This window comes from Phalacrocorax aristotelis, chromosome 1, assembly GCF_949628215.1.
Source record: "Phalacrocorax aristotelis chromosome 1, bGulAri2.1, whole genome shotgun sequence".
Lineage (NCBI taxonomy): Eukaryota > Metazoa > Chordata > Aves > Suliformes > Phalacrocoracidae > Phalacrocorax > Phalacrocorax aristotelis.
The window spans coordinates 126,140,810-126,153,484 of NC_134276.1; the positions used below are offsets into that span (position 1 = coordinate 126,140,810).

Here is a 12,675-nt window from a genome sequence, read left to right on the forward strand (position 1 = left end):
ACTATAGGTGAAAATGGTTTAGCCTCGATGTGGGTTAAAGCACCCACCAGGGCTACGCGCTGCAGCTCCAGAGGGGGAGAGCGCACACTGAAGTCACAAGAAGAATAAATGGCGTTTCACAGCAGCGAGTTGCTGTGTTGCTGCTGGGCCAATAGCTCGGTGCTGAGAGCAGGCGACGCCTGACAGGGCTGCTCAGACGTGACAAAACGTGGCAGCTGGCTTCCTGCAGGCGTCAAGATTGCTTTATGCTGCATGACGCAGACTACCAGGGAGAATGTCTCTGTGTAGTGACAAAACATGACTATCCTTGAGCAAGCTGCTTGATAAAGCCTTCCTAATCAGACCGCAGGGCACTGGAAAAGCAAACTCCTAAAGTTTCTGCCATCTGCTAGACGGCGACGCGTAGTTACGGCATGCTATGGCGGTTAGTGTATGCATTTGGCTATTTCTTGCTATTCCCACAGACCAGAAGGTAGCAGAAATCTCACCTTCAATGGTTTTGTTTGATGCTGTATGTTTATGGCAAGGCCCGGATTTAACAAATATGCTGTGAGTAAAGGACTAAAAAATACTCCCTGAATTGCCACCTGCATGCGCGCTGCAGGAAGGCAGCCTTTGGTGGGTGACCTGCTGCCACCATTGGGGGGGGGGGAGGCATGTGTATATGTGCTGTGCATGGGTCCAGGTTTGGGAGGAGCCACTGCCCCTACAAGTCAAGTCCATTCTTAGGTGCTCAGCCTGTGACAGTTTAAAAAATGAAACAAACCACCAACCCCAAACTACTTTAGTTATACAAGAGCCAACTCACAGATAATTTATCCCCTTTTAATTTACTATATGAGTGCAAAGTCCAAGCATGAACTCGTAATAAAGATAATGGCTTATTCCAGGGGTTGGGGCAAACATTGTAGAGGCCTCACCGTGCTTGTACTGGCTTCAGTGAGCAAGTGTCAGAAGGCACTGGTATAATGTACTCTTAGTAACAGCATATGAAATAAATATGAAATAAATATGTTTACGTCATTCCGCCCCCGCCCCCATCACTTTCTAGTACCACGTCAGTGAAAGCAGGAGGGCCGGCTCTGCCATTACTGGCTGGTTAATTAGTGATCAGGCGCTGGCCCAGCCACAGACCCTGCAGCCACCCACTGAGAAGACCCAACTAGTCACAGGCCTCATGTGAACCCTGCTACCGAAGGGCTGCACCCCCCCCAACGTTCCACTCCCCCCGCAAAACAAACAACCACCACCACGCACACAAAGAAAGAGAAAACCCACAACCCAACATGCATGGCCAGGCATGTGTGTCATTGTCCCATGTTCCCTCCCCCACTCCGTCCCACATTAGAACTGCTGCTGTAATGAGTCAGAGCTCATGGACGTACAGCATTGAACAGCTGCAGGATGGGTTTGTTTTTATTTAAATAAAACAAAACCCACCAAACACAACCAACCAACCACACAAACACCCCCCCCCAAAAAAAAAAACCAACAACAACAAAGAAAAGAAAAATCCCTAAACAAACCCCAAAAAAACACCCCCAAACAAACACCCAAACAAAACACCAAAGCAACGAATGCCCCCACACCCCTCCCTGCCCGCGACAAGCAGGATAACCATTGGCTGGCCAGCCAGCCTGCGATGGCACCAGTGCTTCTGACACACAAGAGACTTGATACTAAAATGACCTTTCACAAAATGCTGCCGACACAGCCTTGCTATGCTAAGTGGCTGGGCAAAAGCTTGGGGGGCAGGGGAAGGCAGGGCACGATGTGACATCAACAACTCAATTTAAAATTACCATTGCTTGCATGATTTTTTTTTAAATCTGTGCTGTATTGCCTATGCAAAATCTCTTCTCCTCAGAAAAGCATCACCCCCCTCACTGACTAATAGGACATTACATTATAAACTGCCAGTGTGAACATGTTCCTCTGCGAGCTAGGCTGAACGTTAAGTATAATGGTAGCCATTAAAGTGAATTTTATTTCCCTTCTTGATGATGTAGGATACCTGCACGTCAAGGCTAGAGAGAGATACACAACAATACTAATAAAATAAAAAGCGCACAAAGAGAGAGACATACACAGACATTTAAGGACAAGAACCTTTAAGGCTGTGTCTGCGTGAACACTTGCACTGACACACACCAGCTCCGAGCACTGGCACTTCTGGGCTTCTCTTCCAGGTTTGGCCAAGGCTGCCTGGCCAGCACGGGCTAGGCGCGACCCTTGGCCTGTGCTGGGAGCTCTGCCAGGAGCAAAGGTGGCGGCCCAGCGCAGCGGAGCCTGCTCCTCTGTAGGTAGTAACTGGGTCCAGCCTGAGCCCGGGGTGCCGATACACCTGCTGCCACCGCAGGCCCCATTCCCGAGGCGGGGCAGGTTGAATAGAGCTGCGTCAACTCCCGCTGCTTCCTGCGCTACCTCGGCCAGACCTAGCCGGCCTCCCCGGGGTTAGGTAATGACCAGCCCCTGCAGCACACACTTGATACAAGTGAATGCTGTCCTCGCCCAACTCCTACTCGCTTGCTATTAGCAGCAAAAGGCATTGCGCTATTTTAGTCCTTAAAAGCCCCTGATTTTGTGCAACCAATTTTCCCAGGCCAGGCTGAACACCCTCAGCTGACTTAGAACCTACAGAAAACCTCTTCCCCCTTGATTAGCTTGTATTGGATTGTCGAAGATCTGCACAGACTGTACTGCCACGGCTCGGACATCACAAGCACACTGCTTGTTGTATAATGTGCAAAACTAGGAGCCAGTATGTCCTCTTTATATATAATCGTCTTTGTGTGGGTCAGCTGCCACCCAGCTCCCAGTAAAACCAGTTAAGTGCTAGCACGCCTGTGGTACACAGAAAGGATCGTTCTCTCCAAGAAACTCAGCCTTGGGAGCACAGCAGTGCTGGACAAGAAACATCAGAAATAAAGGCCATCCATTACCCCGCTCACACGACAACACATGTGGTGTTTTGCCGAAGAACTAAGACCACGGATTTCGGCACTACCAAGAGATCTGGGGTGCTCCCATCTTATGAGGCCCCAGCTAGAGACAGCTTGAAGAATGCCATTCTAAAAGCACCAGGTCCTTTTCCAAGGGGATCCAGGACTTGGAGGTACTTGCACCGAGCATCCAGACAGGGGTTAGGCATTCCAAAGCACCCTGTATTTTAGGAAATACTCCCTTTCCCAGGGTATAGTACAAACCACAGAAAAGGGAGCTATGCCCATACAAAACATCTCAGTGAGCATCAGCTGGTCTCTTAACAGGACCCAAAGGTGGCAGAGGACAAACCCACACCAGGAACTGATCTGAAACCAACCAAAAGCATTTCACAGATGTCACACAAATGCCCTTCAAATGATGCTAACATTCAGGTGTGGTCACTCCTTCCCAGGGATGAAACAAGATTAATTTAACAACAGTACTCTTCCTTACAGATCCCAGCAACCATCTACCTGCTTTATAGCACGTGGCTATGCCTGCTCTAGCTCCTGTTCAGGGACAAATAACGATAATGCTTAGGAAGAAATAACAGGTCAATGACTGTGACCTTCCAGCTCTGGCTCTATAAACTGCTTTACTGAGGAGGAGCTGAGAGCTGCTTCAGTTCCATGAAGTTTTGCTTCAGTCACACCTGCTCTCTGCAAAACTCGTGTTAATGAAGTTGGCCACTCCCTCTGGGCGCTTCCACACGTTACTGCAAGGTTTCAGGAGTTAATACAGCAGGCAATAACAAAATCCAGTCTAATGCCCCGGCTGAGCATAAATGACTATCACCTGAACAATGTGTGCCCTAAGAGTATGGAGAGGCTAGGCAAAATTTAAAAAAAAAAAAAAAAAAAAAAGAAAGAAAACAAAAAGAAGAGGGAAGCAAATTGAGCGAGGCAGTCAGTCTTCCAAGGGAGTGCAAAAGATCTTGGCAGTAATGCAGAACCCAGTGCAGGCACAAAGCGTACTGAAGATTTCAAGTCTAAGAATTAGACACCCACAATTTAGTCTCCTTCTGCCCAGAAAACAGAGCAAAAAAGTCAGAGCTTTTGTCTACAGAAGGACAGACCAAGGGACGCCTCGAACGGTACCAGCATATCATACAGGCAGCATTACGTCTTGCCTCAAACAAAACCCTGGCACTGAAAGGGTACCTCAGTGTTCACAGTCCATTCCCCTTGCTCCCTTGGACTGGCAGTTCTCAATAAGAGACCCTGATAGTATCATTCGTGGTAGAAGCAAGGGGGCTGACAGGGAGACATACTAGTAGAAAATACCCTGAGATCACAGATTCACTTCTCATCCATCACCAGAAAGATGACGGCAATTTCAGTCCTTCCTCATCTCTGCTGAACTAAAATTGGCAGCTGGAACATGAAAGGCTTTTTCATCCCTGTATTCATTTAGAGTCTGTCAGTCATCTCAGTGCCTTTCACGCAGCTGGACAGACACTCAGCCGTACCCTCTCCCCAAACCCACCGCAAAGCTGTATCTCCTTGGTTCAGCGTAGGTATTCCAGGAACATCATCCAGAGAGACTTTGCTGACCTGAAGTTTCAGCATCAGTACACTCCCCCTAAACACTTAGGTCTGATAATTTTTTACAGGTTATCTCACTTTGAGGTCACTTGTAGGAATCCAAATTTTCCCTTTGCCCATTAATCTTCATTTGTACATCAGCATGAACCTGCCAACTCTATTAGCAAGTGCACTTGCTAACACCTAAAATGCATTTCAGCTACAATTCATTTCGCTGACTCACACGACTAAATCATTAGATTAACACACCAAAACCCCACGGATTCATACCATCCTTCCAGACACAAGCAGTCCAGAAATAAAAATGGTTGTCAGAGGGTCTACTTACTTACTGTATTATGTATTCTGAAAATAAAGAATTACTTTCCCACATGAACCTAAAGAAGGTTTAGTCTCAGGAAGTTTGTTGAAAAAGAAAGTCACCCTTGCCTCTCTCTTGAGCGTCACGCACTGTAAGAAATAAAGCCGGTCAGGCTGCCCAAGGCAGAACAGTTTGTACACATGCACTTCAACTGTCCAAGTTAATTTCTTAAGTACAACTGGGACAAAAATCCCTATGCACCAAAAAAACCCACCAACTTTGCAATGGAAGGTTTTATTAAAGACAGACTACAGGATAACATAGAGCACATTCTGCTTTTATGCTATGTGCTGTTAACAGTCACATCAAATGCTGTGCAGGGTTATGATCAACTCTGAAAATACAGTGAAAGAGAAGGGCATGGTAAGCTAGTTGGAAATTGTAGCATAAAATAAAAGATTGGAGGAATCTGAACTCCAAACAGGGTGTAAATGAGAGGACAAGACTATAAATCATTACACCACAATCAAAACACCAAGAAAGAGGGTTTTATGCTATTTACTCTGTAACACTACAAGAAAAATAAGTGAACCCAAAAACTTATTTAAAATAACAAAGTGTTGTTTTTACATCGTACATAACTACTGTGCTGACTCAGACCACCGATCTCTGAATTTAATAAGAAGGTACAGGTTCACTGAATCTCCCTGCTCCACAGCATAAGCCAACTGCTCAGTAGCTGAAGCCCAACGTATTAGCCTTGGACTCTCCCACCAGGAGCTCTATTCCTCCTTTAGCAACATCTTTGGTTGCCATCAGAAGAGAACACTGACCTGGTAGAGCCACTGGAATGCAATAAAGTGAAAGGTCCTGGCTCCCATCACACATGAAAAACCACAACATGACAGTGAGTACTGCTTCCCCAAGGATCACAGGCAGCTCACTGAGGCACCCGGATCACTGCTGCTACACTTCATGCTTATCTTGAGGGACACTTGCCCGCCTCAAAATCGGGAGCTCCTGTGGTTCCCTTGAACCTGTCAGCTTAGGCACAGACAAGAGGCTAGGCACACCACCACAGATGTCGATGCAAGCTGCAAGCATCTCCTGAACATTGGATAAAAACACTGAAAAGGGCCGCTGCTGCTAGCATCTGAAATATCTAAGTAAAGCCTGTTTTGGATGTGTTCATACAAGCCACAGGTATGGTGGGGGCTCCGTGCCAATGCTCAGCTAAGGCTCTCCAGCCTACTCAGAGAGCACTGAAAGTCATGGTCCTCAAAAGCTACCAGATTATGGCTGGTAGAGGAGGATGTGGTGGCAGAGAGAAGTAGAATGTGTTTCTACCCACATCACAGATTCAAGTGAGGATAGAAGCAACAAGCAAATAACCGAGGTAGAAGGCAGCCAGCGTTTAAAGCTCTTCCTGAGCAGCCAAGATGTTCTGCAGGGTAGCTTTTGGCTTGGGGACCCAACTGGCTACACCTGGCCACAGTGTAGAAGTTATGAAAGATACGGCAGTAACAAAATATCCTGGAAAAAGGCAACCAAACAGAAGCACCACCTGGACCACAAGTAATGGCCTTGCATGCACCATCACAAGCCCCTGTTTAGACTGTGGCTCCCTGTGCTCACAGGACACATCCCACCACACTAATGGCATAAATTCCCCCACCATAGTGCTCAAACTACCTTCTGAGCAATGTCACTGCATCTAGAAAGCTCCATTCCCCTGTGGAATGGGTAAGTACGAAGAGACCAAGAGCTTGTTTCAAGTCTTAGCAGCCGTCTGTGATTTCAATACTTCTGCTCTGTGCTAAACCATGTACCTCATGACGGGACTAGACTCAACATCTGAGTGATCAAGTTCCTATTCAATAGCTGGACTGAGTAAAACAGCCACCAGAGAAAGCCCACAGTTCCTGGTGGGTGGCTGGGTAGTCTCGGCACACTGTCTCTCCCCAGCAGAACAGCAGTTACTACCACTGACACCAAGGCAGAAGGAAACTTGTCCACTTAGCAACTCTGGCCACTTAAGAGAACTGCCTCTTGCTCAGAGGCTTGCCTACATATCTCAGTGTATTTCAGACATACTTGTAGATATATCATTCCTGGCTATATGCCAATGCACTTAGGGTTGAAGAGGAAGAAGGAGAATCCAGCTCTTGCTGAATCCAGAAGAGGCTCGGTGGCTTTGAGGAGCCCTAGACTACAGCCAACACCCTTTCAGGTGACCACGGCCATCTTGTTCTGTGTTTGCACAGCTGCTGACATAAGATCACCACAGCCAGTGTCTAAGCCCTCAGTATTACCACAGCACAAAACCAACACTGGCATGGCACTACCCTTTGAATAATAAGTTATTATTACTTATGAAAGGAGAAGTGGTTTCTAGAGCTTGATAAACTCTTAAGATATCCCATGGTGTTAGCATCTATGAGAGACAGGAAATCTTGTTCACAGTCTTCTACCCATATTAACACGTTTGGCTTTGTTTCCTCCCATGTTCCACATACATTTCAACATATGTATGCAGATAGCTGACTTAAACTCCCCTCTTAATTACTGCTAGCTTGCAGCAGTCAGCCAAGGAGGGAAGGGGTAAACCCTGCACAGGAAGTACCAGTATAGCTAATTATTTGCCTGTTTGATCTGTGAGAGACAGATGGAAGGTGCAACTGGCCGAGGTCAATAATAGGAACCCACATAAAAGTGTATTTGCTTCACACAGCAGTGTGTGCTACAGGACAAGAGTGCTGCTCAAGAAACAAAAGGAGATTCTGAGCTTCTAAGTGACTGTGTAACTACAGTGTCCCCTTACTGCTGTGGCTGTATAAGCTATTCCCCTGGGCTTTTTTCTCCTCTTTGCTGTTGTCAGCCCATCATGCAGCTGAGCTATAGCTAAATTGTTGCTACGCTTCAGCTAGAGGAAGAGAGGAAATGGAAAGAGGACCTGGGCTTTCTGGTTCAAAATGAGAACATGGCCAGTGAAAGAAAGAAGGCAGCAGCCTCAGAGACACAAACTGGGCCTCAGATGAGTTATCAAGCAGTGTCACGCCCTCCCTCTGCCTTGACCTCCCCTCCACAAAATTACCTTGCTCAGCGCAACGCGAACATGTGCCAAAAGCCAAGCCCTGTTTATCACATAGGTTACCTTCAGGATCAGGTGAAACTTAAAGAGCTTTGGGAGCTGCTTGGTTCACACTCGTTAACTTCTCTCTGGCACTTATAAACCTTAGACTTGGCAGAACAAGGGGCAGTTGGACCTCGTATCTTACCCAGAAGTGGAAGCACAAGAGCTGAACTGTTTCACAACTCTGTTTAAACAAGTTTCTAGTTTAGTTTGCCTGTCTGGCACACAAGTAGAATAATTATACAACCTGTGTTCAAAATTAGGCTGTGAATGTCCTTATAATACCATAATTCGTTTTTTTAATAAAAGAGAAATTACCAAAAATCCATCCTAAAAATAGCAAATTATTGCTATTTTTAATTTTAGTTTCTCTTCAGATAGGCCTAGGCAAAAAGATTACTTAATTCTCTGTACAAGTATACATACAGCATCAGGAAACATTGTGAGACAGAATTCCAGTGCTGACTAACATCCTTTGATATGCAAAACCACCACCAAATAAGATGAAGTTTTCCTACACTCCAGATTCTTTCCAACCTGTTCCCACAGCTGTTGGATGAAAAGTCTCAGAAAGTTAAAATGGAGGAGCACTTGAATCATAATAGCCATTATCTCACAGATCATTTTGTACCAGCAGAGACTGAATTTTCCAACTGACAGACAAAAATAGCTACTGCTTTGATGAAAACTTGCAAAAAAAACCCCACCAAAAACCCACCTCACCCAAATCATCCAATTTTTTATTTCTTTTCACTGGAGATGATTAAAAGCATCTTACCCCGGATTATGCAGCTCAGTATGGGCCCCTAATAAAAGACTTCATTGCAAAATTGCCGTATGACTGAGTGAAACAATGGCTTCTTTATTAATATTTTAAAGACTCCTGAGGGAAATGCTGTACAGCTGAAATGCCCTCAGTGAAAGGTTCATTGCCATGCTATGCACTTCTGCTGTGTAATGTTTTACAAGCTGCGATGCCCTGTGAATGGGGAGAGTTAGTTCTCAGCTGGTAGAGGCAGCTTGCATAATACCAGACAAGTTAATCGGTAACAAGCAATGCAGGAGACCTTTGTTCTGAGTGTGACATACACAAATTCCACACTAAGCACATTGATGCTTCTGAGAGTTACTCATTGACATGCTTTATTAAATTGCTTGGACTATACCTTGATGCACCAAAAAGATTAGTTTAACAGGGCTGCATCCCTCTGATGCCTTCCATCTTTGACTGTCACATTATAACCTCAACCCACAGTTCAGCTCACTACTCGCATAAAGGCATTTCCAGGGTGGATGATAGCAAGCACCTCTTGCAGCACGCCCACGTGTTGAGACAACGGCAGTGGGCAGGCAAGGAAGCAGCAAACAGAAAAACGCAGATTGGCAGCCAGCAGAGCTCTTCTGTAACAGGACTCTGTTCTTATGGAACTGGTTATGGGAAGCATTTGTTGCACCCGTCCTGCTGCAAAGCAAGCGTCCCCCTGTCCGGTCTGACAGCTTGCTAACATACCACCCTACCCCCAGCCCCCCTGAATAAAGGCAAAGGGAAAGGAGGCATAAGGCATGCTTCTCCCAGCACTATTTGGAATGCCAGACCAAGGACAGCTGGCTTCTAGCAGGTGGAAGACATGCTGCACCAAAAGCCCAGGAGCAGCACAGCTCTTAACACTCATCAGAGCATTTAGTTAATATCAAGCCTGAGGAAAACGATGCTCATTTTCATCACCCACAGCACTTGTCCGAACAAAACACATCTGCTGAACTGGCCTGCCCTGTCACTGCTTATCATACGACCTCACCTCCCATCTCCCCAAGGCTGGATCCAGCCAGCTGAACTTCCAGTGCCAGAACTTGTGTGAGTCTCCGTCAGACGGCCGTAGCTGATCTGTACAGCTAGATGAAATTACTTGCTTGCTTAAATGCCTTAGAAGCAGTAAGCCAGTCTCACTGGTGTGAGGCTGAGCAAGGGAAAGAGGAGCTTCCAGCAGTAAGCTGCAGAGTCTGCCAGTCCCCAGCCTCACTCTCGAACACCACTGCACAGCTGAAATTAAAGGCAGGGGTAAAAACAATCATCGTGACAGCTCTCTCAGAAGACAAACAATTCCCATTCTTCTTTGATAACATCCCCCTTTTATAGGTTATTTGCATGTCTGTGGATGCCACAAATAGCTCTGAGGCAAGGGAGAAGGCCAGCAAAATGATACTCGAGGAGGTCCTTGCTACCGCCCAGCTGGAAAGCTGGCTGCGATGCTGAAAGCTGACACATCTCCCTCCACAGTTCCAGTCCCCAAGGTGGAGCCTGACGGCACCCGGCAGCCATGCGGAGGCATGCACGCAGCACCCTGAGGAGTCAGTGGGAAGAGCACCCATGGGAACGCAAGGCTGAGAAGGCAGTTAGCACATCCTGCACTCCCATGAAAACTAGCTTAACAGCCCACCCCCCTCCACAGTTTCACACATAGCCTTCCAGGCACGCAAAGGCATGCGTAAGTGCACTCCCGCAGCAATTGCCATGTTATTGTCCACTAGAAGAATTAGTCACCTAATAACAGCATCTTCTCAGCAACAGGGAGAAGGTTGTTTCACCCATAATTCGGATTTTACCCATCCCATAGCAAATCCTTTTTCACGCATATCTTACCAAGGGCAGCATCCTCTCTCACCCTCTATGAATAAGTACACACACATATATATGACTATTAAGCATTTTTTAATTATGCAGAGAAACCCCATGAGACTGACTGATTGCCCAAACACCATGGCATACGAACATGAAGCTGGAGTGGATGGCTGAGACACAGCAGGCTGCACGTCAATGGAGAGACCTTTCAGGCTACCTGAGACACGTGCAGTCTATCATCCCCCGAGTGTTTTGCTGCAGTACAAATGCCCTTATGAAACAGCTCTCAAAAAAAAAAAAACCAACCCAAAAACCACTGAAAAAAAAAAACCAAACCTTGACCTGCACAGAACGAGCAACAATTTACAAGGCAGAGCGTGCCAAAACCCAGAAATACTGGTTTTGTTATAACTGCAGGTCTAGGTAACCAGTTTTTTAATGGTTGCAGATTATGTGGATTCCTGCATAATCTGAAAGGTACTCAGCCACTTGAGACCCAAGAACTGAGGTGTGTGTACAGCACCACCTCCTGTGGAAAGTTTTACCCACTGTACTTCCAGTGATGTGAGGCCTCCACTGACGGATTTTAATTTGCCTTCACTTCTTTAAGGAGGCACATAAGCCATGCAGTCTGGTAGCCACAACAACTTGTATCAAGTACCTTGATTAAAACTAGTCCAGGAATGACTAATTTCAAGGAAACTTGTTTTGTCTAGAGAATGATGATGCATCAGATCCAGTGGTTTGCAAGCTTCTATTTCAACAAGATATTAATCAGAAATGTTCCTCAGGCAAAAGATGGTGAGTTGAGAAACAGAATCATCTTTCACCACGTGCACATGAAAGACACAAATGCAAAACCATCTCTAGTCTGTTAAATTGGCACTTGGCATAAAAAACATGCCTGCTCCAGACCTTGCTCTCAGAAGGAACGTGAATGCAGGTGAGTACTGTAATTGTTTGCTTGCTCCAAATAGTACCTACTTTATATAAAATGGAAAAAAAAACCCAATCCACTAACAAAAGGTAGAGCAGTACCTCACTGGATGTGGGAAACAAATGGAAATCCCTGCTCTGAATGTCCTACGCAACATCAGTTGATCAGAAAAACTAAGAAACTGCAGGTTTAGCCTTCACTCATGAAACCCCATCATCTCATAAATACTTCATCGCTATCAGACTCCCTTCTTTACTTCCTCCTTTCCTTCCTCTCCCCATTGAAATGGCAAACTGATGACAAGGCTGAGAAAACAGACTGTTCTGAGCTATTCATGTCTATCCATTGTCACTTGTGAAAATACATTTTGTACTGATACAAGGACACGCACGTCTATGAAGTGAATAAATAAGTGCCTGACCCAGAAAGTCAAAGAGAACACCCAAGAGGCTTCAGGGCAATATTCACCCTTCTCCTGTATCATGAAACTAGGAATAAAGAAACAGTTACAGCTTTACACCTGAACATAGACTGATTTTTCCATTGTGAACAGTTGCATTTTAGCCTCAACTGCATCTCCCCTCCTCCCTTGAGCCAAAGTGAGTTATTCATTAATTCTGATATGCTTTAGTCACTGCCTAAAACATCAAGTAGTTTGTAGAACAAAGGCAGGAGTTAAGGGTCAAACTGGTGGGAGCAAGTGCTGGTATTTGCTTTTGGGGTTTGTTTGTTTGTTTGTTTATATGAGGGTTTTTTAAGATTAAAAGTGAACTTTCCTTTTCCAGGTCCATAGAAAAGAGATCTAACAACAAAAAAAAATTGAAAAACTGCTGTACTACATTAATTAAATGTTCTGTTGTAAAACTAGGTGCACAAGCTGACCCTTACTTAGTTAATAGTCTTTGCTGTTCCCAAAACAGTGTTGTTCTCTCTCTCTTTTCCCCAAGTACTCCTTGGTCATGATTTTTCGGAGAAATGTCACTGCCTTGCCCTTCCTAGTGACTGTCAACTAAGTATGAACCACCAAAGTCACCTAGAGTTTGGCTATTAACTTCAGCAAGCGTTTGATCTAGCCCTCAACTATCTCTCTCATCTGCTCTAAAAAGTCTCAATTTAGAGACAATCAGAGAGCAACTGCCATTGCAAACACTTTTC

General features: G+C 45.6%; 1 protein-coding gene across 5 annotated transcripts in view; it reads right to left on the bottom strand.

Annotated features, from left to right (window-relative positions):
• The window catches only part of NME7 (NME/NM23 family member 7), a 100,463-nt gene that overhangs the window by 803 nt on the left and 86,985 nt on the right, over positions 1 to 12,675 (bottom strand). The gene's annotated exons all lie outside the window — the stretch shown is intronic.